Genomic DNA, 26,813 nt, shown 5'->3' with positions numbered 1-26,813 from the left:
ATTACAATGAAAATGTAAACTTTGTAATCTAATGTGTGTGTATGGAAGGAATATTGTGAGAATAGTACATAAAAAGTGAAAGTATTGAAAAAATTATAATATATATATTGTGGTCACGGTCATGTGTAAGCTGGTGCCCTCTGGGCAACGTGATAACATAACATGTGACATCTCAAAGGTCCTTTAGATAATTGCATTAGTCCTCCAAAGGTCCTTTATACTGTCTATACATTAGTATACTGACTATACATATAGTACAATAAATAACATTAAAGTAACACCAGGGGAGACACTGCAGGAGAGCCCCCAGGACACTGAGGGACTCAACCTGAAAGGGCCTAAGTGTAGTGCAGGACCATGTCCTGTACTGGTACATTTTACATATATATATATATATATATATATATATGTGGTGAGGAACTGTATGGAAAGCCTTGTGGGGTATAGGTTAGTTGGGGTGTTGCTGTTCTAGATACTGAAAGGGCACTGTTAACCCTTGTCACTCGTGACGCCAGGGTGAGGGTTAAAACTCTGTACTGATGCTGGGCCTATCGCCACCCTTCCCAAGAGCGATAGGTGAGTGTGAAATAAATGGATTGTCCACAGCAGTGCTGAACTTAAAATTGCGGAATCTTTACTGAAGATTTTCTGTAATAACAGTAACAGTCCAGATAACAGAGTCTATTGAAACAGCACAGCAGTGACTGACAGATGCTTAGGACCGGAAAGTTCGCTTTAGCTTTAGAGGATTGTATTTGCATAGATCCGACGGATTTAGGGGTTTGATTAGATCCGAAGATCTTGCTGAGGTAGCAGGGAATTGTATGAACTATCCGTCTTTAGCGCAGGCTTAGGCCGCAAGGCTTAGGCCTAGTAATTTGTCTTGTAAGCTGCGGAGGTCCTACCTCATCCAGAGTCAGCAACCGTAGAGAGCGATCAAGATGGAGCAGCTCCCTTATATGGGCAGGGGCTGGCCGGTTTGGATTGGTCCAATCAGCTGTCACTCACCGTTACATTGCATTGTGGGTGATCACGTCATGAGAACCACCAAAGGTCCTCCAGCAAACCATAGAGTTCTGAACTTAGTCACATGACCCGCAGGTCCTGCAACGCAAACAAGGTAGGAATCTTTAATAGACATATTTGCATATTTATTCACATAAATATTAACTAACTATGGGGTGAAGACTGGCTAGCTAAGGTAGAGGACCCCCACTGTTCCTAGGGACTGTGTCTTTGGGGACCTCACCACAAGGTAACGTATGAAATACGGTAACGGGACACCACAACCCCCTTACTTAAAACAAGTCGACCCCGGCGCCTGTCCCCTAAGGCAGAGGGACTGTCACGATGCCGGCTGGCAGGTAGTGGATCCTCTGTGCCAGAGAGGGATTGGCGTGGACCGTGCTAGTGGACCGGTTCTAAGCCACTACTGGTTTTCACCAGAGCCCGCCGCAAAGCGGGATGGTCTTGCTGCGGCGGTAGTGACCAGGTCGTATCCACTAGCAACGGCTCACCTCTCTGGCTGCTGAAGATAGGCGCGGTACAAGGGAGTAGGCAGAAGCAAGGTCGGACGTAGCAGAAGGTCGGGGCAGGCAGCAAGGATCGTAGTCAGGGGCAACGGCAGAAGGTCTGGAAACACAGGCTAGGAACACACAAGGAACGCTTTCACTGGCACAATGGCAACAAGATCCGGCAAGGGAGTGCAGGGGAAGTGAGGTGATATAGGGAAGTGCACAGGTGAACACACTAATTGGAACCACTGCGCCAATCAGCGGCGCAGTGGCCCTTTAAATCGCAGAGACCCGGCGCGCGCGCGCCCTAGGGAGCGGGGCCGCGCGCGCCGGGACAGGACAGACGGAGAGCGAGTCAGGTACGGGAGCCGGGGTGCGCATCGCGAGCGGGCGCTACCCGCATCGCGAATCGCATCCCGGCTGGCAGCGGAATCGCAGCGCCCCGGGTCAGAGGATGTGACCGGAGCGCTGCAGCGGGGAGAGTGAAGCGAGCGCTCCGGGGAGGAGCGGGGACCCGGAGCGCTCGGCGTAACAGTACCCCCCCCCTTGGGTCTCCCCCTCTTCTTAGAGCCAGAGAACCTGAGGAGCAGACTTTTGTCTAGGATGTTGTCCTCAGGTTCCCAGGATCTCTCTTCAGGACCACAACCCTCCCAGTCCACTAAAAAAAAAGTTTTCCCTCTGACCTTTTTGGAAGCTAAAATTTCTTTGACAGAGAAGATGTCCGAGGAGCCGGAAACAGGAGTGGGAGGAACAGATTTGGGAGAAAAACGGTTGAGGATGAGTGGTTTGAGAAGAGAGACGTGAAAGGCATTAGGGATACGAAGAGAAGGAGGAAGAAGAAGTTTATAAGAGACAGGATTAATTTGACACAAAATTTTGAAAGGACCAAGATAGCGTGGTCCCAACTTGTAGCTAGGGACACGGAAGCGGACATATTTAGCGGAGAGCCATACCTTGTCTCCAGGGGAAAAAACGGGAGGAGCTCTTCTTTTCTTATCCGCGAACTTCTTCATGCGAGATGAAGCCTGTAAGAGAGAATTTTGGGTCTCTCTCCATATGATGGAAAGGTCACGAGAAATTTCATCCACAGCGGGCAGACCAGAGGGCAAGGGAGTAGGGAGGGGGGGAAGAGGGTGACGGCCGTACACCACGAAAAATGGGGATTTGGAGGAAGATTCAGAGACCCTAAAGTTATACGAGAATTCTGCCCATGGGAGGAGATCTGCCCAGTCATCCTGGCGGGAGGAAACAAAATGTCGCAAATAATCACCCAAGATCTGGTTAATTCTTTCTACTTGTCCATTGGACTGGGGATGATATGCAGAAGAAAAATTTAATTTAATCTTGAGTTGTTTACAGAGAGCCCTCCAGAATTTAGACACGAATTGGACACCTCTATCCGAGACAATCTGCGTAGGCAACCCGTGAAGACGAAAAATGTGTACAAAAAATTGTTTAGCCAACTGAGGCGCAGAAGGAAGACCAGGAAGAGGGATGAAATGTGCCATTTTGGAGAATCGATCAACGACCACCCAAATAACAGTGTTGCCACGGGAAGGGGGTAAATCAGTAATAAAATCCATACCAATCAGAGACCAAGGCTGTTCGGGGACAGGCAGAGGATGAAGAAAACCAGCGGGCTTCTGGCGAGGAGTCTTATCCCGGGCACAGATAGTGCAGGCTCGCACAAAGTCCACAACATCCGTCTCCAGAGTAGGCCACCAATAGAAGCGGGAGATGAGTTGCACAGATTTCTTGATGCCCGCATGACCTGCGAGATGGGAGGAGTGACCCCATTTGAGGATTCCGAGGCGTTGGCGTGGAGAAACAAAGGTCTTTCCAGGAGGAGTCTGCCTGATGGAGGCAGGAGAAGTGGAGATCAGGCAGTCAGGAGGAATGATGTGTTGCGGAGAGAGTTCAACTTCTGAGGCATCCGAGGAACGAGAGAGAGCATCGGCCCTAATGTTCTTATCGGCAGGACGAAAGTGAATCTCAAAATTAAATCGGGCAAAGAACAGAGACCACCGGGCCTGGCGAGGATTCAGCCGTTGGGCAGACTGGAGGTAGGAGAGGTTCTTGTGGTCGGTGTAGATAATAACAGGAAAACTTGATCCCTCCAGCAGATGCCTCCATTCCTCAAGTGCTAATTTAATGGCTAGAAGCTCTCGATCCCCGATGGAGTAGTTCCTCTCCGCTGGAGAGAAGGTCCTAGAGAAAAAACCACAAGTGACAGCATGCCCGGAAGAATTTTTTTGTAGAAGAACAGCTCCAGCTCCCACTGAGGAGGCATCAACCTCCAATAGGAAGGGTTTGGAAGGGTCAGGTCTGGAGAGGACGGGAGCCGAAGAAAAGGCAGACTTGAGTCGTTTAAAGGCGTCTTCTGCTTGAGGAGGCCAGGACTTGGGATCAGCATTTTTTTTGGTTAAGGCCACGATAGGAGCCACAATGGTAGAAAAATGTGGAATAAATTGCCTGTAATAATTGGCGAACCCCAAAAAGCGTTGGATAGCACGGAGTCCGGAGGGGCGTGGCCAATCTAAGACGGCAGAGAGTTTGTCTGGATCCATCTGTAGTCCCTGGCCAGAGACCAAATATCCTAGAAAAGGAAGAGATTGGCATTCAAACAGACATTTCTCAATTTTGGCATAGAGTTGATTGTCACGAAGTCTCTGAAGAACCATACGGACATGCTGGCGGTGTTCTTCTAGATTGGCAGAAAAAATTAGGATATCGTCCAGATATACAACAACACAGGAGTATAACAGATCACGAAAAATGTCATTGACAAAGTCTTGGAAGACGGCAGGGGCGTTGCACAGGCCAAAGGGCATGACCAGATACTCAAAGTGTCCATCTCTGGTGTTAAATGCCGTTTTCCACTCATCCCCCTCTCTGATGCGGATGAGGTTATAGGCGCCTCTTAAGTCCAATTTAGTAAAGATGTGGGCACCTTGGAGGCGATCAAAGAGTTCAGAGATGAGGGGTAAGGGGTAGCGGTTCTTAACCGTGATTTTATTAAGACCGCGGTAGTCAATGCAAGGACGTAGGGAGCCATCTTTTTTGGACACAAAGAAAAATCCGGCTCCGGCGGGAGAGGAGGATTTACGGATAAAGCCCTTTTTTAGATTCTCCTGGACGTATTCAGACATGGCAAGAGTCTCTGGGGCAGAGAGAGGATAAATTCTGCCCCGGGGTGGAGTAGTGCCCGGGAGGAGGTCGATAGGACAATCATAAGGCCTGTGAGGAGGTAGAGTCTCAGCTTGTTTTTTGCAGAAAACATCCGCGAAGTCCATATAGGCCTTAGGAAGACCGGTTACTGGAGGAACCACAGAGTTACGGCAAGGGTTACTGGGAACCGGTTTTAGACAGTTCTTGGAACAAGAGGACCCCCAACTCTTGATCTCCCCAGTGGACCAATCCAGGGTTGGGGAATGAAGTTGAAGCCAGGGAAGTCCAAGGAGAATTTCCGAGGTGCAATTGGGGAGGACCAAAAGTTCAATCCTCTCGTGATGAGATCCGATGCTCATAAGAAGGGGCTCCGTGCGGAAACGTATGGTACAGTCCAATCTTTCATTATTTACACAATTGATGTAGAGGGGTCTGGCGAGACTGGTCACCGGGATGTTGAACCTGTTGACGAGAGAGGCCAAAATAAAATTTCCTGCAGATCCAGAGTCCAAGAAGGCCACAGTAGAGAAGGAGAAGGCAGAGGCAGACATCCGCACAGGCACAGTAAGACGTGGAGAAGCAGAGTAGACATCAAGGACTGTCTCGCCTTTGTGCGGAGTCAGCGTACGTCTTTCCAGGCGGGGAGGACGGATAGGACAATCCCTCAGGAAGTGTTCGGTACTAGCACAGTACAGGCAGAGGTTCTCCATACGGCGTCGTGTCCTCTCTTGAGGTGTCAGGCGAGACCGGTCGACCTGCATAGCCTCCACGGCGGGAGGCACAGGAACAGATTGCAGGGGACCAGAGGAGAGAGGAGCCGAGGAGAAGAAACGCCTCGTGCGAACAGAGTCCATATCTTGGCGGAGTTCCTGACGCCTTTCGGAAAAACGCATGTCAATGCGAGTGGCTAGGTGAATAAGTTCATGTAGATTAGCAGGAATTTCTCGTGCGGCCAGAACATCTTTAATGTTGCTGGATAGGCCTTTTTTGAAGGTCGCGCAGAGGGCCTCATTATTCCAGGACAATTCTGAAGCAAGAGTACGGAATTGTACGGCATACTCGCCAACGGAAGAATTACCCTGGACCAGGTTCAACAGGGCAGTCTCAGCAGAAGAGGCTCGGGCAGGTTCCTCAAAGACACTTCGGATTTCCGAGAAGAAGGAGTGTACTGAGGCAGTGACGGGGTCATTGCGGTCCCAGAGCGGTGTGGCCCATGACAGGGCTTTTCCGGACAGAAGGCTGACTACGAAAGCCACCTTAGACCTTTCAGTGGGAAACAGGTCCGACATCATCTCCAGATGCAGGGAACATTGGGAAAGAAAGCCACGGCAAAACTTAGAGTCCCCATCAAATTTATCCGGCAAGGATAGGCGTAGCCCAGGAGCGGCCACTCGCTGCGGAGGAGGTGCAGGAGCTGGCGGAGGAGATGACTGCTGAAGCTGTGGTAGTAACTGTTGTAGCATAACGGTCAGTTGAGACAGCTGTTGGCCTTGTTGCGCTATCTGTTGTGACTGCTGGGCGACCACCGTGGTGAGGTCAGCGACAACTGGCAGAGGAACTTCAGCGGGATCCCTGGCCGGATCTACTGTCACGATGCCGGCTGGCAGGTAGTGGATCCTCTGTGCCAGAGAGGGATTGGCGTGGACCGTGCTAGTGGACCGGTTCTAAGCCACTACTGGTTTTCACCAGAGCCCGCCGCAAAGCGGGATGGTCTTGCTGCGGCGGTAGTGACCAGGTCGTATCCACTAGCAACGGCTCACCTCTCTGGCTGCTGAAGATAGGCGCGGTACAAGGGAGTAGGCAGAAGCAAGGTCGGACGTAGCAGAAGGTCGGGGCAGGCAGCAAGGATCGTAGTCAGGGGCAACGGCAGAAGGTCTGGAAACACAGGCTAGGAACACACAAGGAACGCTTTCACTGGCACAATGGCAACAAGATCCGGCAAGGGAGTGCAGGGGAAGTGAGGTGATATAGGGAAGTGCACAGGTGAACACACTAATTGGAACCACTGCGCCAATCAGCGGCGCAGTGGCCCTTTAAATCGCAGAGACCCGGCGCGCGCGCGCCCTAGGGAGCGGGGCCGCGCGCGCCGGGACAGGACAGACGGAGAGCGAGTCAGGTACGGGAGCCGGGGTGCGCATCGCGAGCGGGCGCTACCCGCATCGCGAATCGCATCCCGGCTGGCAGCGGAATCGCAGCGCCCCGGGTCAGAGGATGTGACCGGAGCGCTGCAGCGGGGAGAGTGAAGCGAGCGCTCCGGGGAGGAGCGGGGACCCGGAGCGCTCGGCGTAACAGGGACAAGGACAGGATTATTAATACTTTCTATACATCCTGACAAAATCTGAATAAACATTGGATACCTTCACATTTTCTGGATACACTTACTAGTATCTTGACTAGACAATATGAATCTCTCTAGACATTATGAAGCTTACTATACATCTTGAAGCTAACTAGACATTGTTGAAGCTATCCAACCTTTAGTTTCTAGCTCCTTAGACATTTCTATAGCTCTCCATAACATTTATGAGGCTAACTAGACATTTATGCAGTTCTTAAGATATTTATGAAGCTCACTAGACATTTATATACAGCTTTCTATACATTTAGTCTCAAGCTGTCTAAACATTTTTTTGAAATCTCACCACATTTTTTCTTTTTTTGCCACGATGAGTCACCTGTTAGTACACAGAAGGGTATATTGGCTTGCCTGAGGCTCTCTACCAATAAGGTTAGCTACTAGGGTCTATCGGCTACACGCTACTTACCCCTAGAACACAACAGTATAACCTACCTAGGTTACCTTTAGAAATACGTGTCTCATTTTAAGCTCGCAAGAGCATCTACTGGCCAGGTAGAGCATCTCACACACGTAATAAAGAGAAGAGTAATATGAGTGTACCTAACATTGGCAGGAATTGGATATCAATAGGCTACAATTCCTAAAGGGTTTCTTGAATGTGAGATCTATTTTAGTTTTGTGTACTCAGAAGACTGAGGTAGTACATTTAAGTGAGCAATTTGGTGTACTGAAAAGACAAAGGTAGTATAGTACATTGAAGTGGGTTATTGAAGGTACTAATGTGTGCAGGTACTGAATGTGAATCTTGGTACCTTAAGGGTAGTTTACCCTGTGCAGTCCTTTGAGACCGGTGCTAGCAATTGGCGACTGTAACAATGCTACTCTTGGAGGAGTCGGGAGAGTCACCCATTTAGCAACTGCTAAAACACCTTGTAAATGTTCCTAGTGTATGTACTTGTGTACCAGGACTACTGACAATTGTTTCTTTTGTGTACACGTGCCTCTAGCGGACATTTTTCGTGTACAACATTTACTTACGTTTTATGTACACAGACACAAAGCTATTTTTTCTGTGTACAGGAACCATATCCATTTTTATTACACAGGCTTACACAATTATTAACACTCCAACAAGGTTCAGGCGCATACACCTGATAAGTGCAAATTTTAGCAAGAGAGTCCTTATGAATATAGGGTTATGTACATAGAACGGACGTGTAAGGATCTGCAGTCCACCTACACTAGGAGTCCATGGGAAACACGGCCTTACCACAATCAGCCAGGCATAAAACTTATGAATCTCCTACTGGCTAGGAGTCTCTTGACCTAATGGTCAGGCACAAAGCTTGATGGTTACGTTGCTGAACTTGAAACTGGAACAGTCTTAGCATAGTCCTGCTAGGCACATTTTCTTGAACTTTGTTACTGGAAAACAAAAGTGGTTAGCAAAGAAAAGCAACAGACATTACTTTACAGTCCTTCAAAAGACATTTTTCCGGAATCTTCTTGTGCCTCTTGTAGACCCCCTAGCCCTTCCTACATCAGGGGCTGGCTGGGAGTTAATGTAACTCTCCCACACCACATTGGTGAGAGTAGAATGAGTAACAGTAGGATTCAAAGTGACCAGGGGCTTCCTGGTCGGGATCAAGGTTTGTGCATAAGGTTTTAGCCTCATCTCCATATCAGGAGTGGACCAAAGCACTTTCGTCGGTACCCTGGAAGCAGGCAAACTCTCCACGTCGGAAGAGGGCCTTGGTACATATGTTGGTACCTGTGGAGGAGGCAAACTCTCATTGCTCTGAGAGGGCCTAGGTACGTACGTTGGTACCTCTGGAACAGACAAACTCTCATTGCTCCGAGAGGGTCTAGGTACGGTCTTTGGTGCCCGCAATTTGGGTTTACTTTCTTGGTCTTGAGCAGGACTTGATACTTTGCTGTACACAGAAGATGATTGATGTTGTGGAGGCCCCTCCTCCTTGAGTACGGTGGTGGAGGCATCAGGAGCAGACCATTTGGGCCTCAGGTTGAAGGGATCCGATTCCCAATCTGTTGGTCTTGTGACCGCTGCAGCCCATTCTCCACGCAGGCCCTGGACGGGAGTGTACTCCACTATCTCACCCACCTCCAGAGAGTAGAACTTTTTGTGCAGATACGGCCTCTGTACTGCTCGCCGGTTTACGAGGATGGTTTGCCCTGTATGGCAATCTAGGAGTGTCCCATAACCTCTGACCTTGTCGAACTTGGCCACAGTTGCTCTTCGTCGTTCCAGAGGCTTCTCCTCTTCTCGGGGATGATCCCATTGGCGGATGTAGAGTGCTTCCATTTCTTTACTATTCTCCTGATAACAAATTATTTCCTCAGGAGGCAAATGTACATGCTTTGGGGCGTACAGTTCTCTGTGTCGGGCCTTTAATTTGTCCATCAACTCAGCCAGCTTGGCTTCTTGACGGGCCCTTTCTCTTTGTGCGGCTGGAATTGGTGGGAGTGGCTTCCCAGGTATAGGTTGTAGAACTGCATGCATATACTGGATGAGTCCCGGCTCGTCCCCAAAAATCCACTGGGGCAAATCTGGTGAACACGGTCATGCACTCGGCAATCTGGATAGGGGTATTTCAGCTTCAGGGCTGGAGGAGGAAGAAAAGGCCGCCTCTTGCGGTGTACTCACTGCAGACTCCTCCGATGGGATTTCTGCCCACGAGCCCCAAGTTCTGTGGTGAGGGGACAATCTCACCAGTGATGCACCTCCAGGTGTCCCTGTGCTCTCCGCTGGAGGTGTGTCCGGCCAGTCATCGTCGTCATCGGGTAGTGGGGAAGATTGCAGGCCCCCTCTTCATCCAGTGACAGACGGTCTGCAATTTCTTGGAATAGTTGGGCTGCGACTGTCACAACTTTCCGCTGTTCTGGCACCATTTTGCTGTTCTCACCACGTGGAACGCTGCTCTCCACCATGTCTGTACTCTCCGGCTCCCTGTGCAGACTGTAGAGGTCACTGTGCGTGGAGTCTTTTATATTGGGCTTCCCCAAAATGGCGGCCGGCAGGAAGGACGTCATCGGTGCAGCCCCGACTTCCGGTCCTCCCAGAAACAACTCCTCTGTTTCCAATTTCCCTTTCGGTTGCGACACGGCAACTTGGCAGCCACGCCCAGGGGCGGATCGTGGCGCAGCGCGGGACTTCTTGGCGCGCTTCTCCGGCAGCAGGTTAACTCCTCCCGTGCTGACCGGACCAGAGGATCGTAGCATGAATTCGTTTCGCAGTTTACACATTGCAGCAAATAAATCTTCGCCTCCCCCCCCTTACTTTTCGCATGGCCCCCCTGTAATTCGCACCACACGCACCGCTCCTGTACATTGTAATGCGGTCTGCGACACATGAATAAAGTCTGTTACTTTTTTGGGGGGGGGGGGGACTACAATTTTACCAGTGGCAACAGCAGCAGGCACACACCGGAATCCTGTTCGTGCGACGCCAAAAAGGCTTTGTGGTGAGGAACTGTATGGAAAGCCTTGTGGGGTGTAGATTAGTTGGGGTGTTGCTGTTTTAGATACTGAAAGGGCGCTGTTAACCCTTGTCACTCGTGACCCCAGGGTGTGGGTTAAAACTCTGTAGTGATGCTGGGCCTATCGCCACCCTTCCCAAGAGCGATTGGTGGTGTGAAATAAATAGATTGTCCACAGCAGTGCTGAACTTAAAACTTACGAATCTTTACTGAAGATTTTCTGTATTTGCAATAACAGTAACAGTCCAGATAACAGAGTCTATTGAAACAGCACAGCAGTTACTGACAGATGCTTAGGACCGGAAAGTTCACTTTAGCTTTAGAGGATTGTATTTGCATAGATCCGCCGGATTTTGGGGTTTGAGTAGGTCCGGAGATCTTGCTGAGGTAGCAGGGAATTGTATGAACTATCTGTCTCTAGCGCAGGCTTAGGCCGCAAGGCTTAGGCCTAGTAATTTGTCTTGTAAGCTGCGGAGGTCCTACCTCATCCAGAGTCAGCAACCCAAGAGAGCGATCAAGATGGCGCAGCTCCCTTATATGGGCAGGGGCTGGCCGGTTTGGATTGGTCCAATCAGCTGTCACTCACTGTTACATTGCATTGTGGGTGATCACGTCATGAGAACCACCAAAGGTAGGAATCTTTAATAGACATATTTACATATTTATTCACATAAATATTAACTAACTATGGGGTGACGAGGAGCTAGCTAAGGTAGAGGACCCCCCACTGTTCCTAGGGACTCTGTCTTTGGTGACCTCACCACAAGGTAACTTATGAAATATGGTACCGGGACACTATATATATATATATATATATATATATATATATATATATATATAATTTAAGTTTCTATTTTTACCACTTTTGGCCAGATATCTCCTTTAAGGCAAGGTGATACTAAGGTGATACCTGCTAATTCCCAGCATAGTGTGTTCAAAACATGCAGCTGAATCAAGAAGGTAAGGAGGCTGTGTAGGTAGGGAATGAGGCAAGGCCGTAGCCTCTGCCCCTCTCCTTTCACAGTCTTATTTCCTTTGTAACAGGGCCTCTTGGCTTGCTTGCACTTCTTAGATGGCTTGTGTCATTGCAGCCATTTGCTGCTTGAGTGCACACTTGGAATCATGTGCTCTTGCGGATTCCAAGGTAAGGATGGGTTTTTATGTAACATCGGGAAGTGGCTTTTCTTTATTCAAGTATGGAACTCAGTAGCAGGAACCGATAAAAATAGCAAATAAAAATAAACAATAGAGGTCTGTAAAAATCTGAGGTCAGGGCAGGTAGCACAGGAGCACGATCTGAAGAACAGCCAAAAGTCGCAATCCAGGGGTCCGACCGAAGGGCATAGGAGGTATGTCACGATGCCGGCTGGCGGGTGGTGGATCCTCTGTGCCAGAGAGGGATTGGCGTGGACCGTGCTAGTGGACCGGTTCTAAGCCACTACTGGTTTTCACCAGAGCCCGCCGCAAAGCGGGATGGTCTTGCTGCGGCGGTAGTGACCAGGTCGTATCCACTAGCAACGGCTCACCTCTCTGGCTGCTGAAGATAGGCGCGGTACAAGGGGATAGGCAGAAGCAAGGTCGGACGTAGCAGAAGGTCGGGGCAGGCAGCAAGGATCGTAGTCAGGGGCAACGGCAGAAGGTCTGGAACACAGGCTAGGAACACACAAGGAACGCTTTCACTGGCACAATGGCAACAAGATCCGGCAAGGGAGTGCAGGGGAAGTGAGGTGATATAGGGAAGTGCACAGGTGAACACACTAATTGGAACCACTGCGCCAATCAGCGGCGCAGTGGCCCTTTAAATCGCAGAGACCCGGCGCGCGCGCGCCCTAGGGAGCGGGGCCGCGCGCGCCGGGACAGGACAGACGGAGAGCGAGTCAGGTACGGGAGCCGGGGTGCGCATCGCGAGCGGGCGCTACCCGCATCGCGAATCGCATCCCGGCTGGCAGCGGAATCGCAGCGCCCCAGGTCAGAGGATGTGACCGGAGCGCTGCAGCGGGGAGAGTGAAGCGAGCGCTCCGGGGAGGAGCGGGGACCCGGAGCGCTCGGCGTAACAGTACCCCCCCCCCTTGGGTCTCCCCCTCTTCTTAGAGCCAGAGAACCTGAGGAGCAGACTTTTGTCTAGGATGTTGTCCTCAGGTTCCCAGGATCTCTCTTCAGGACCACAACCCTCCCAGTCCACTAAAAAAAAAGTTTTCCCTCTGACCTTTTTGGAAGCTAAAATTTCTTTGACAGAGAAGATGTCCGAGGAGCCGGAAACAGGAGTGGGAGGAACAGATTTGGGAGAAAAACGGTTGAGGATGAGTGGTTTGAGAAGAGAGACGTGAAAGGCATTAGGGATACGAAGAGAAGGAGGAAGAAGAAGTTTATAAGAGACAGGATTAATTTGACACAAAATTTTGAAAGGACCAAGATAGCGTGGTCCCAACTTGTAGCTAGGGACACGGAAGCGGACATATTTAGCGGAGAGCCATACCTTGTCTCCAGGGGAAAAAACGGGAGGAGCTCTTCTTTTCTTATCCGCGAACTTCTTCATGCGTGATGAAGCCTGTAAGAGAGAATTTTGGGTCTCTCTCCATATGGTGGAAAGGTCACGAGAAATTTCATCCACAGCGGGCAGACCAGAGGGCAAGGGAGTAGGGAGGGGGGGAAGAGGGTGACGGCCGTACACCACAAAAAATGGGGATTTGGAGGAAGATTCAGAGACCCTGAAGTTATACGAGAATTCGGCCCATGGGAGGAGATCTGCCCAGTCATCCTGGCGGGAGGAAACAAAATGTCGCAAATAATCACCCAAGATCTGGTTAATTCTTTCTACTTGTCCATTGGACTGGGGATGATATGCAGAAGAAAAATTTAATTTAATCTTGAGTTGTTTACAGAGAGCCCTCCAGAATTTAGACACGAATTGGACGCCTCTATCCGAGACAATCTGCGTAGGCAACCCGTGAAGACGAAAAATGTGTACAAAAAATTGTTTAGCCAACTGAGGCGCAGAAGGAAGACCAGGAAGAGGGATGAAATGTGCCATTTTGGAGAATCGATCAACGACCACCCAAATAACAGTGTTGCCACGGGAAGGGGGTAAATCAGTAATAAAATCCATACCAATCAGAGACCAAGGCTGTTCGGGGACAGGCAGAGGATGAAGAAAACCAGCGGGCTTCTGACGAGGAGTCTTATCCCGGGCACAGATAGTGCAGGCTCGCACAAAGTCCACAACATCCGTCTCCAGTGTCGGCCACCAATAGAAGCGGGAGATGAGTTGCACAGATTTCTTGATGCCCGCATGACCTGCGAGATGGGAGGAGTGACCCCATTTGAGGATTCCGAGGCGTTGGCGAGGAGAAACAAAGGTCTTTCCTGGAGGAGTCTGCCTGATGGAGGCAGGAGAAGTGGAGATCAGGCAGTCAGGTGGAATGATGTGTTGCGGAGAGAGTTCAACTTCTGAGGCATCCGAGGAACGAGAGAGAGCATCGGCCCTAATGTTCTTATCGGCAGGACGAAAGTGAATCTCAAAATTCAATCGGGCAAAGAACAGAGACCACCGGGCCTGGCGAGGATTCAGCCGTTGGGCAGACTGGAGGTAGGAGAGGTTCTTGTGGTCGGTGTAGATAATAACAGGAGAACTTGATCCCTCCAGCAGATGCCTCCATTCCTCAAGTGCTAATTTAATGGCTAGAAGCTCTCGATCCCCGATGGAGTAGTTCCTCTCCGCTGGAGAGAAGGTCCTAGAGAAAAAACCACAAGTGACAGCATGCCCGGAAGAATTTTTTTGTAGAAGAACAGCTCCAGCTCCCACGGAGGAGGCATCAACCTCCAATAGGAAGGGTTTGGAAGGGTCAGGTCTGGAGAGGACGGGAGCTGAAGAAAAGGCAGACTTGAGTCGTTTAAAGGCGTCTTCTGCTTGAGGAGGCCAGGACTTGGGATCAGCATTTTTTTTGGTTAAAGCCACGATAGGAGCCACAATGGTAGAAAAATGTGGAATAAATTGCCTGTAATAATTGGCGAACCCCAAAAAGCGTTGGATAGCACGGAGTCCGGAGGGGCGTGGCCAATCTAAGACGGCAGAGAGTTTGTCTGGATCCATCTGTAGTCCCTGGCCAGAGACCAAATATCCTAGAAAAGGAAGAGATTGGCATTCAAACAGACATTTCTCAATTTTGGCATAGAGTTGATTGTCACGAAGTCTCTGAAGAACCATACGGACATGCTGGCGGTGTTCTTCTAGATTGGCAGAAAAAATTAGGATATCGTCCAGATATACAACAACACAGGAGTATAACAGATCACGAAAAATTTCATTGACAAAGTCTTGGAAGACGGCAGGGGGGTTGCACAGGCCAAAGGGCATGACCAGATACTCAAAGTGTCCATCCCTGGTGTTAAATGCCGTTTTCCACTCATCCCCCTCTCTGATGCGGATGAGGTTATAGGCGCCTCTTAAGTCCAGTTTAGTAAAGATGTGGGCACCTTGGAGGCGATCAAAGAGTTCAGAGATGAGGGGTAAGGGGTAGCGGTTCTTAACCGTGATTTTATTAAGACCGCGGTAGTCAATGCAAGGACGTAGGGAGCCATCTTTTTTGGACACAAAGAAAAATCCGGCTCCGGCAGGAGAGGAGGATTTACGGATAAAGCCCTTTTTTAGATTCTCCTGGACGTATTCAGACATGGCAAGAGTCTCTGGGACAGAGAGAGGATAAATTCTGCCCCGGGGTGGAGTAGTGCCCGGGAGGAGGTCGATAGGACAATCATAAGGCCTGTGAGGAGGTAGAGTCTCAGCTTGTTTTTTGCAGAAAACATCCGCGAAGTCCATATAGGCCTTAGGAAGACCGGTTACTGGAGGAACCACAGAGTTACGGCAAGGGTTACTGGGAACCGGTTTTAGACAGTTCTTGGAACAAGAGGACCCCCAACTCTTGATCTCCCCAGTGGACCAATCCAGGGTTGGGGAATGAAGTTGAAGCCAGGGAAGTCCAAGGAGAATTTCCGAGGTGCAATTGGGGAGGACCAAAAGTTCAATCCTCTCGTGATGAGATCCGATGCTCATAAGAAGGGGCTCCGTGCGGAAACGTATGGTACAGTCCAATCTTTCATTATTTACACAATTGATGTAGAGGGGTCTGGCGAGACTGGTCACCGGGATGTTGAACCTGTTGACGAGAGAGGCCAAAATAAAATTTCCTGCAGATCCAGAGTCCAAGAAGGCCACAGTAGAGAAGGAGAAGGCAGAGGCAGACATCCGCACAGGCACAGTAAGACGTGGAGAAGCAGAGTAGACATCAAGGACTGTCTCGCCTTTGTGCGGAGTCAGCGTACGTCTTTCCAGGCGGGGAGGACGGATAGGACAATCCCTCAGGAAGTGTTCGGTACTAGCACAGTACAGGCAGAGGTTCTCCATACGGCGTCGTGTCCTCTCTTGAGGTGTCAGGCGAGACCGGTCGACCTGCATAGCCTCCACGGCGGGAGGCACAGGAACAGATTGCAGGGGACCAGAGGAGAGAGGAGCCGAGGAGAAGAAACGCCTCGTGCGAACAGAGTCCATATCTTGGCGGAGTTCCTGACGCCTTTCGGAAAAACGCATGTCAATGCGAGTGGCTAGGTGAATAAGTTCATGTAGATTAGCAGGAATTTCTCGTGCGGCCAGAACATCTTTAATGTTGCTGGATAGGCCTTTTTTGAAGGTCGCGCAGAGGGCCTCATTATTCCAGGACAATTCTGAAGCAAGAGTACGGAATTGTACGGCATACTCGCCAACGGAAGAATTACCCTGGACCAGGTTCAACAGGGCAGTCTCAGCAGAAGAGGCTCGGGCAGGTTCCTCAAAGACACTTCGGATTTCCGAGAAGAAGGAGTGTACTGAGGCAGTGACGGGGTCATTGCGGTCCCAGAGCGGTGTGGCCCATGACAGGGCTTTTCCGGACAGAAGGCTGACTACGAAAGCCACCTTAGACCTTTCAGTGGGAAACAGGTCCGACATCATCTCCAGATGCAGGGAACATTGGGAAAGAAAGCCACGGCAAAACTTAGAGTCCCCATCAAATTTATCCGGCAAGGATAGGCGTAGCCCAGGAGCGGCCACTCGCTGCGGAGGAGGTGCAGGAGCTGGCGGAGGAGATGACTGCTGAAGCTGTGGTAGTAACTGTTGTAGCATAACGGTCAGTTGAGACAGCTGTTGGCCTTGTTGCGCTATCTGTTGTGACTGCTGGGCGACCACCGTGGTGAGGTCAGCGACAACTGGCAGAGGAACTTCAGCGGGATCCATGGCCGGATCTACTGTCACGATGCCGGCTGGCGGGTGGTGGATCCTCTGTGCCAGAGAGGGATTGGCGTGGACCGTGCTAGTGGACCGGTTCTAAGCCACTACTGGTTTTCACCAGAGCCCGCCGCAAAGCGGGATGGTCTTGCTGCGGCGGTAGTGACCAGGTCGTATCCACTAGCAACGGCTCACCTCTCTGGCTGCTGAAGATAGGCGCGGTACAAGGGGATAGGCAGAAGCAAGGTCGGACGTAGCAGAAGGTCGGGGCAGGCAGCAAGGATCGTAGTCAGGGGCAACGGCAGAAGGTCTGGAACACAGGCTAGGAACACACAAGGAACGCTTTCACTGGCACAATGGCAACAAGATCCGGCAAGGGAGTGCAGGGGAAGTGAGGTGATATAGGGAAGTGCACAGGTGAACACACTAATTGGAACCACTGCGCCAATCAGCGGCGCAGTGGCCCTTTAAATCGCAGAGACCCGGCGCGCGCGCGCCCTAGGGAGCGGGGCCGCGCGCGCCGGGACAGGACAGACGGAGAGCGAGTCAGGTACGGGAGCCGGGGTGCGCATCGCGAGCGGGCGCTACCCGCATCGCGAATCGCATCCCGGCAGGCAGCGGAATCGCAGCGCCCCGGCTCAGAGGATGAGACCGGAGCGCTGCAGCGGGGAGAGTGAAGCGAGCGCTCCGGGGAGGAGCGGGGACCCGGAGCGCTCGGCGTAACAAGGTAGAAATAGGTTATGTAGAAACAACAGCTTAGTGAAAAAGGAAGCAGAATAACCCAGCTGTTACGCCGAGCGCTCCGGGTCCCCGCTCCTCCCCGGAGCGCTCGCAGCGTTCTCTCATTCGCAGCGCCCCGGTCAGACCTGCTGACCGGGTGCGCTGCGATATTACTCCCAGCCGGGATGCGATTCGTGATGCGGGATGCGCCCGCTCGTGATGCGCATCTCGGCTCCCGTACCTGACCTGTTCCCCGTCTGTGTTGTCCCGGCGCGCGCGGCCCCGCTCCTTAGGGCGCGCGCACGCCGGGTATCTGCCATTTAAAGGGCCGCTGCGCCACTGATTGGCGCAGCAGGCCTAATCAGTATTCTCACCTGTGCACTCCCTACTTATACCTCACTTCCCCTGCACTCCCTCGCCGGATCTTGTTGCCATTGTGCCAGTGAAAGCGTTCCCTTGTGTGTTCCTAGCCTGTGTTCCAGACCTCCTGCCGTTGCCCCTGACTACGATCCTTGCTGCCTGCCCTGACCTTCTGCTACGTCCGACCTTGCTCTTGTCTACTCCCTTGTACCGCGCCTATCTTCAGCAGTCAGAGAGGTTGAGCCGTTGCTGGTGGATACGACCTGGTTGCTACCGCCGCTGCAAGACCATCCCGCTTTGCGGCAGGCTCTGGTGAATACCAGTAGCAACTTAGAACCGGTCCACCAGCACGGTCCACGCCAATCCCTCTCTGGCACAGAGGATCCACCTCCTGCCAGCCGAATCGTGACAGTAGATCCGGCCATGGATCCCGCTGAAGTCCCACTGCCAGTTGTCGCCGACCTCACCACGGTGGTCGCCCAGCAGTCGCAACAGATAGCGCAACAAGGTCACCAGCTGTCTCAACTGACCGTGATGCTACAGCAGCTATTACCACAGCTCCAGCAACAATCTCCTCCGCCAGCTCCTGCACCTCCTCCGCAGCGAGTGGCCGCTTCCGGCTTACGATTATCCTTGCCGGATAAATTTGATGGGGACTCTAAGTTTTGCCGTGGCTTTCTTTCGCAATGTTCCCTTCACTTGGAGATGATGTCGGACCAGTTTCCAACTGAAAGGTCTAAGGTGGCTTTCGTAGTCAGCCTTCTGTCTGGGAAAGCTCTGTCATGGGCCACACCGCTCTGGGACCGCAATGACCCTGTCACTGCCTCTGTACACTCCTTCTTCACGGAGATCCGAAGTGTCTTTGAGGAACCTGCCCGAGCCTCTTCTGCTGAGACTGCCCTGCTGAACCTTGTCCAGGGTAATTCTTCTGTTGGCGAGTACGCCATCCAATTCCGTACTCTTGCCTCCGAATTATCCTGGAATAATGAGGCCCTCTGCGCGACCTTTAAAAAAGGCCTATCCAGCAACATTAAAGATGTGCTGGCCGCACGAGAAATTCCTGCTAACCTGCATGAACTTATTCATCTTGCCACCCGCATTGACATGCGTTTTTCCGAAAGGCGTCAGGAGCTCCGCCAGGATATGGACTTTGTTCGCACGAGGCGGTTTCTCTCCCCGGCTCCTCTCTCCTCTGGTCCTCTGCAATCCGTTCCTGTGCCTCCCGCCGTGGAGGCTATGCAAGTTGACCGGTCTCGCTTGACACCTCAAGAGAGGACACGACGCCGCATGGAGAATCTATGCCTGTACTGTGCCGGTACCGAACACTTCTTGAAAGATTGTCCTATCCGTCCTCCCCGCCTGGAAAGACGTATGCTGACTCCGCACAAAGATGAGACAGTTCTTGATGTCTACTCTGCCTCTCCACGCCTTACTGTGCCTGTGCGGATATCTTCCTCTACCTTCTCCTTCTCTACTATGGCCTTCTTGGATTCCGGATCTGCAGGAAATTTTATTTTGGCCTCTCTCATCAACAGGTTCAACATCCCGGTGACCAGTCTCGCCAGACCCCTCTACATCAATTCTGTTAACAATGAAAGATTGGACTGTACCGTGCGTTACCGCACGGAACCTCTCCTAATGTGCATCGGACCTCATCACGAAAAAATTGAATTTTTGGTCCTCTCCAACTGCACTTCTGAAATTCTTCTTGGATTACCGTGGCTTCAATGCCATTCCCCAACCCTTGATTGGTCCACAGGAGAAATCAAGAACTGGGGTACTTCTTGTCACAAGGACTGTCTTAAATCGGTTCCCAGTACTCCTTGCCGTGACCCTGTGGTTCCCCCTGTATCCGGTCTTCCTAAGGCTTATATGGACTATTCTGACGTTTTTTGCAAAAAGCAAGCTGAGACTTTGCCTCCTCACAGGCCTTATGACTGTCCTATTGACCTCCTCCCGGGTACTACCCCACCCCAGGGCAGAATCTATCCTCTGTCTGCTCCTGAGACTCTTGCCATGTCGGAGTACATCCAGGAGAATTTAAAAAAGGGGTTTATCCGCAAGTCCTCCTCTCCTGCCGGAGCTGGATTTTTTTTTGTGTCCAAAAAAGATGGCTCCCTACGTCCTTGTATTGATTACCGTGGACTTAATAAAATCACGGTAAAGAACCGCTACCCCTTACCTCTTATCTCGGAACTCTTTGATCGCTTACAAGGTGCCCACATCTTTACCAAACTGGACTTAAGAAGTGCTTATAATCTCATCCGCATCAGGGAGGGGGACGAATGGAAGACCGCATTTAACACCAGAGATGGACACTTTGAGTATCTGGTCATGCCCTTTGGCCTATGCAACGCCCCTGCCGTCTTCCAAGACTTTGTTAATGAAATTTTTCGTGATCTCCTATATTCCTGTGTTGTGGTTTATCTGGACGATATTCTGATTTTTTCTGCCAACTTAGAAGAACACCGCCAGCATGTCCGCATGGTTCTTCAGAGACTTCGTGACAATCAACTTTATGCCAAAATGGAGAAATGTCTCTTTGAATGTCAATCTCTTCCTTTCCTAGGATACTTGGTCTCTGGCCAGGGACTACAAATGGATCCAGATAAACTCTCTGCTGTCTTAGATTGGCCACGCCCCTCCGGACTCCGTGCTATCCAACGTTTTTTGGGGTTTGCCAATTATTAAAGACAGTTTATTCCACACTTTTCCACTATTGTGGCTCCTATCGTGGCTTTAACCAAGAAAAATGCCAATCCCAAGTCCTGGTCCCCCCAAGCGGAAGACGCATTTAAACAAGTCTGCCTTTTCTTCCGCTCCCGTGCTCTCCAGACCTGACCCATCTAAACCCTTCCTATTGGAGGTAGATGCCTCCTCAGTGGGAGCTGGAGCTGTCCTTCTACAAAAAAATTCTTCCGGGCATGCTGTTACTTGTGGGTTTTTTTCTAGGACCTTCTCCCCGGCGGAGAGAAACTATTCCATCGGGGATCGAGAACTACTGGCCATTAAATTGGCGCTTGAGGAATGGAGGCACCTGCTGGAGGGATCAAAATTTCCAGTTATCATATACACTGATCACAAGAATCTCTCCTATCTCCAGTCTGCCCAACGACTGAACCCTCGCCAGGCTAGGTGGTCGTTGTTCTTTGCCCGTTTTAACTTTGAAATCCATTTTCGCCCTGCTGACAAGAACATTAGGGCCGATGCCCTCTCTCGTTCTTCTGATGCCTCTGAAGTAGAGGTCTCTCCGCAACACATCATTCCTCCGGACTGTCTGATCTCCACTTCTCCAGCTTCCATCAGGCAAACTCCTCCAGGGAAGACCTTCGTTTCTCCATGCCAGCGTCTCGGGATTCTCAAATGGGGACACTCCTCCCACCTCGCAGGCCATGTGGGCATCAAAAAATCCTTGCAACTCATCTCTCGATTTTATTGGTGGCCGACTCTGGAGACTGATGTTATTGATTTCGTGCGGGCCTGTACGGTCTGTGCCCGGGATAAGACTCCTCGCCAGAAGCCTGCTGGTCTCCTTCATCCTCTGCCTGTTCCTGAACAGCCTTGGTCACAGATTGGTATGGACTTTATTACGGACTTGCCCTCATCCCGTGGCAACACAGTTGTTTGGGTGGTCGTTGATCGATTTTCCAAGATGGCACATTTTATTCCTCTTCCTGGTCTTCCTTCAGCGCCTCAGTTGGCAAAGCAATTTTTTGTACACATTTTTCGCCTTCACGGTTTGCCCACGCATATCGTCTCAGATAGAGGCGTCCAATTCGTGTCTAAATTCTGGAGGGCCCTCTGTAAACAGCTCAAGATCAAATTAAACTTCTCTTCTTCTTATCATCCCCAATCCAATGGGCAAGTAGAAAGAGTTAATCAGGTCCTGGGTGACTATTTACGGCATTTTGTTTCCTCCCGCCAGGATGACTGGGCAGATCTTCTACCATGGGCCGAATTCTCATACAACTTCAGAGTCTCCGAATCTTCTGCTAAATCCCCATTTTTCGTGGTGTACGGCCGTCACCCTCTTCCTCCCCTCCCTACTCCCTTGCCCTCTGGTTTGCCCGCTGTGGATGAAGTGACTCGTGATCTTTCCACCATATGGAAAGAGACCCAAAATTCTCTTTTACAGGCTTCATCCCGGATGAAAAGATTTGCTGATAAAAAAAGAAGAACTCCCCCCATTTTTGCTCCCGGAGACAAGGTATGGCTCTCCGCTAAATATGTCCGCTTTCGTGTCCCCAGTTATAAACTGGGACCACGCTATCTTGGTCCTTTCAAAATCAAGTGCTAGATCAACCCTGTCTCTTACAAACTCCTTCTTCCTCCTTCTCTCCGTATTCCCAATGCCTTCCATGTCTCTCTCCTTAAACCACTCATCCTTAACCGCTTCTCTCCCAAAGTTGTTTCTCCCACTCCAGTTTCCGGATCTTCTGACGTCTTTTCTGTGAAGGAGATTCTAGCATCCAAGACGGTCAGAGGTAAAAGATTCTTCTTGGTCGACTGGGAGAATTGCGGCCCTGAGGAGAGATCCTGGGAACCTGAGGACAAGATCCTGGACAAAAGTCTTATCCTCAGGTTCTCAGGCTCCAAAAAGAGGGGGAGACCCAAGGGGGGGGGGGGGGGGTACTGTTACGCCGAGCGCTCCGGGTCCCCGCTCCTCCCCGGAGCGCTCGCAGCGTTCTCTCATTCGCAGCGCCCCGGTCAGACCTGCTGACCGGGTGCGCTGCGATATTACTCCCAGCCGGGATGCGATTCGCGATGCGGGACGCGCCCGCTCGCGATGCGCATCTCGGCTCCCGTACCTGACCTGTTCCCCGTCTGTGTTGTCCCGGCGCGCGCGGCCCCGCTCCTTAGGGCGCGCGCGCGCCGGGTATCTGCCATTTAAAGGCCCGCTGCGCCACTGATTGGCGCAGCAGGCCTAATCAGTATTCTCACCTGTGCACTCCCTACTTATACCTCCCTTCCCCTGCACTCCCTCGCCGGATCTTGTTGCCATTGTGCCAGTGAAAGCGTTCCCTTGTGTGTTCCTAGCCTGTGTTCCAGACCTCCTGCCGTTGCCCCTGACTACGATCCTTGCTGCCTGCCCTGACCTTCTGCTACGTCCGACCTTGCTCTTGTCTACTCCCTTGTACCGCGCCTATCTTCAGCAGTCAGAGAGGTTGAGCCGTTGCTGGTGGATACGACCTGGTTGCTACCGCCGCTGCAAGACCATCCCGCTTTGCGGCGGGCTCTGGTGAATACCAGTAGCAACTTAGAACCGGTCCACCAGCACGGTCCACGCCAATCCCTCTCTGGCACAGAGGATCCACCTCCTGCCAGCCGAATCGTGACACCAGCTCTGATCTAGACAACTGACTGGGTTTTGTAAAGCCCAAAGTAGCCAGGAATTCCCCTGTTGATAAGACAACACAGGTGTGGTACAAATGACATGCTCTGACCTAAGGTATATATTTTAGTCAGTGACCCCCTCATCGGACTCCTGTTCGCCCACACTATAACCAGTGTATTGGGTTTATTGTGGGTGAACAGGGCAGCTGCAAATTTTACCAGCAGATTTGCAGCCAAAGCTGCTTAATATGTTGTGCATTATTGATTAGTATATACAGTCATTGCCGTAAATGTTGGCACCCCTGAAAATTTTCTACAAAATGAAGTATTTCTCACAAAAAATTATTGCAGTAACACATGTTTTGCTATACACATGTTTTTCCCTTTGTGTGTATTGGAACTAAACCAAAAAAAGGAGTGAAAAATAAACAAATTGGACATAATGTCACACCAAACTCCAAAAATGGTCTGGACAAAATTATTGGCACCCTTAACTTAATATTTGGTTGCACACCCTTTGGAAAAAATAAATGAAATCAGTCGCTTCCTATAACCCTTAATAAGCTACTTACACCTCTCAGCCGGAATGTTGGACAACTCTTCCTTAGCAAACTGCTCCAGGTCTCTCTTATTGGAAGGGCGCCTTTTCCCAACAGCAATTTTAAGATCTCTCCATAGGTGTTCAATAGGATTTAGATCTGGATTCATTGCTGGCCACTTCAGAACTCTCCAGTGCTTTGCTGCCATCCATTTCTGGGGGCTTTTTGACGTATATTTGGGGTCATTGTCCTGCTGGAAGACCCAAGATCTCGGACGAAAACCCAGCTTTCTGACACTGGGCTGTACAGTGTGACCCAAAATCCATTGGTAATCCTCAGATTTCATGATGCCTTGCACACATTCAAGGCACCCAGTGCCAGAGGCTGCAAAACAACCCCAAAACACCATTGAACCTCCACCATATTTCACTGTAGGTTCTGTGTTCTTTTCTTTGAAGGCCTCATTCAGTTTTCGGTAAACAGTAGAATGATGTGCTTTACCAAAAAGCTCTATCTTGATCTCATCTGTCCACAAGATGTTTTTCCAAAAGGATTTTGGCTTACTCAAGTTCATTTTGGCAAAATGTAGTCTTGCATTTTTATGTCTCTGTGTCAGCAGGGGGTCCTCTTGGGTCTCCTGCCATAGAATTTTGTTTCATTTAAATGTCAACGAATAGTTTGCGCTTATATTGATGCTCCCTGAGCCTGCAGGACAGCTTGAATATCTTTGGAACTTGTTTGGGGCTGCTTATCCACCATCCAGACTATCCTGCATTGACACCTTTTATCAATTTTTCTCTTCTGTCCACGCCCAGGGAGATTATCTACAGTGCTATGGGTTGCAAACTTCTTGATAATGTTGTTCACTGTGGACAAAGGCAAATCTAGATCTCTGGAGATGGACTTGTAACCTTGAGATTGTTGATATTTTTCCACAATTTTGGTTCACAATTCCTCAGACAGCTCTCTTCTCTTTCTGTTGTCCATACTTAGTGTGGCACACACAGACACACAATGCAAAGACTAAAGGGGTACTCCGCCTTTGGCATCTTATCCCCTATCCAAAGGATAGGGGATAAGATGTTAGATCGCCGCGGTCCCGCTGCTGGGGCCCCCGGGGATCGCCGCTGCGGCACCCCGCCATCATTACTGCGTAGAGCGAGTTCGCTCTGTGCGTAATGACGGACGATACAGGGGCCGGAGCAGCGTGACGTCATGGCTCCACCCCTCATGACATCACGGCCCGTCCCCTTAATGCAAGTCTATGGCAGGGGGGGTAGACGAGTCTCTTATCAGTTTTAAGGGGAGACTCATCTTCCGCCAGTATATTCCCTCAAAGTGGGCGCAGTATGGCGTGAAGCTCTATAAACTTTGTGAGAGTACCTCCGGGTACACTTACAAGTTTAGATTATATGAGGGATGAGATTCCCGTATTGAACCCCCAGATTGTTCCCCCACTCTGGGTGTTAGCGGGAAAATCGTTTGGGACCTTGTGTACCCATTGCTGGATAAGGGTTACCATGTGTACTTGGACTAATTTTATACTAGCATCCCTCTGTTCACATCCCTTGCCGCCAGATCCACGTCCGCTTGTGGGACCGTGCGGAAGAACCAGAAAGGCCTCCCTCTAAATTTGACCCAGACACCTATTCCCAAGGGTGAGTTCCGTGCCCTTACCCATGAAAACCTGTTGCTGGTCAGGTATAAGGATAAGAGGGATGTTCTTATGCTGACCACAAGTCATGGTAATGGCAGCTCACCTGTCCCTGTGTGAGGTACCACAACAACGGTCCTCAAGCCTGATTGCATTCTGGACTACAATCGGTATTTGGGGGTAGTTGATATTTCTGATCAAGTCCTCAAGCCATACATGGCCATGTGCAAAACACGGGTATGGTACAAAAAAGTTACGGTCTACTTGGTACAGGTTGCCATGTACAACTCTTCTGTACTGTACCAGAATGCTGGCAACACAGGTACATACCTTCAGTTCCAAGAAGAAGTCCTAAAAGTCCTGATCTTTGGCGACCGTGAAAGAGCAGGCTGGACTTCCCAAGGAACTGAAGTTATAGGTGCCAGGATCATCCCAGGCCAACACTTTCCAGGTGAAGTCTCCCACACTGGAAAGAACAGACGAACCCAGAAGAGATGCAGAGTGTGTTACAAGAGGGGGATACGGAAGGATACCACCAGGGGTGGACTGACAGGCCGGTCCAATCGGCCCTCATCCGATGGCCCGGACGGGTGAGAGGGCCCGCTGTCCGCCGCCTGCCACATAACATAAAAACAATTTTTTATCTAATTGCCCGGCACACACCTGGACCCGGAGAATGGTGCTGCTGGCTGCTGTTTGGCATCTCCCAAACAGCCACGGCAGCCCTATAAGAGAACCGCAGTGGCTGCCTGGGAGATGAGCTTTGAACTCCGGCGTGGCACTGCGGCGCGTGAGGTCACGTCACCGTGGGGGGTGACGTGACCTCACGTCTAAGCGCTGCGTCGGAGCTCACTGTGCGCCCGCCGACCTGCTCGCTCTCTCGTACAGCGCCCACATGTCCTCAGGTACGGAAGCCCGCTTTTCCTCAGTGTACAGGGCCCTGCTTGTCCTCAGTGTACAGGGCCCTGCTTGTCCTCAGTGTACAGGGCCCCGCTTGTCCTCAGTGTACAGAGCCCCGCTTGTCTTCACTGAGGACAATCGGGGCTCTGTACACTGAGGACAAGCGGGGCTCTGTACACTGAGGACAAGCGGGGCTCTGTACACTGAGGACAAGCGGGGCTCTGTACACTGAGGACAAACGGCGCTCTGTACACTGAGGATTAGCGGAACTATGTACACTGAGGACAAACAGCGCTCTGTACACTGAGGATTAGCGGAACTCTGTACACTGTGTACAGAGCCCCGCCTGAGTTATATATCTGACTGTGCCATCATGTAGTGAGCGGTGAAAGGCAGGTACTCCTGTGAAAAACTTTTTTTTTTTTTTAATTAACTGGTACCAGAAAGTTAAACAGATATTTAAATTATATATGAATAGAAATATATAACCAATCCTTCTAGGATTTTACCCCGAAGGGTACACAATGAATTTCCAAATAATATAGAGAAATTTTAATTGATTTAAATTTATT

The 26,813-nt window shown here is 50.7% G+C and overlaps 1 protein-coding gene across 8 annotated transcripts in view; it reads left to right on the top strand.

The window, feature by feature from the left end:
- Positions 1-26,813, top strand: part of HPD (4-hydroxyphenylpyruvate dioxygenase) — a 183,333-nt gene that overhangs the window by 128,212 nt on the left and 28,308 nt on the right. The gene's annotated exons all lie outside the window — the stretch shown is intronic.

Source organism: Hyla sarda, chromosome 1 (assembly GCF_029499605.1).
Source record: "Hyla sarda isolate aHylSar1 chromosome 1, aHylSar1.hap1, whole genome shotgun sequence".
Lineage (NCBI taxonomy): Eukaryota > Metazoa > Chordata > Amphibia > Anura > Hylidae > Hyla > Hyla sarda.
This window is presented reverse-complemented; position numbering and strand designations above follow the sequence as displayed.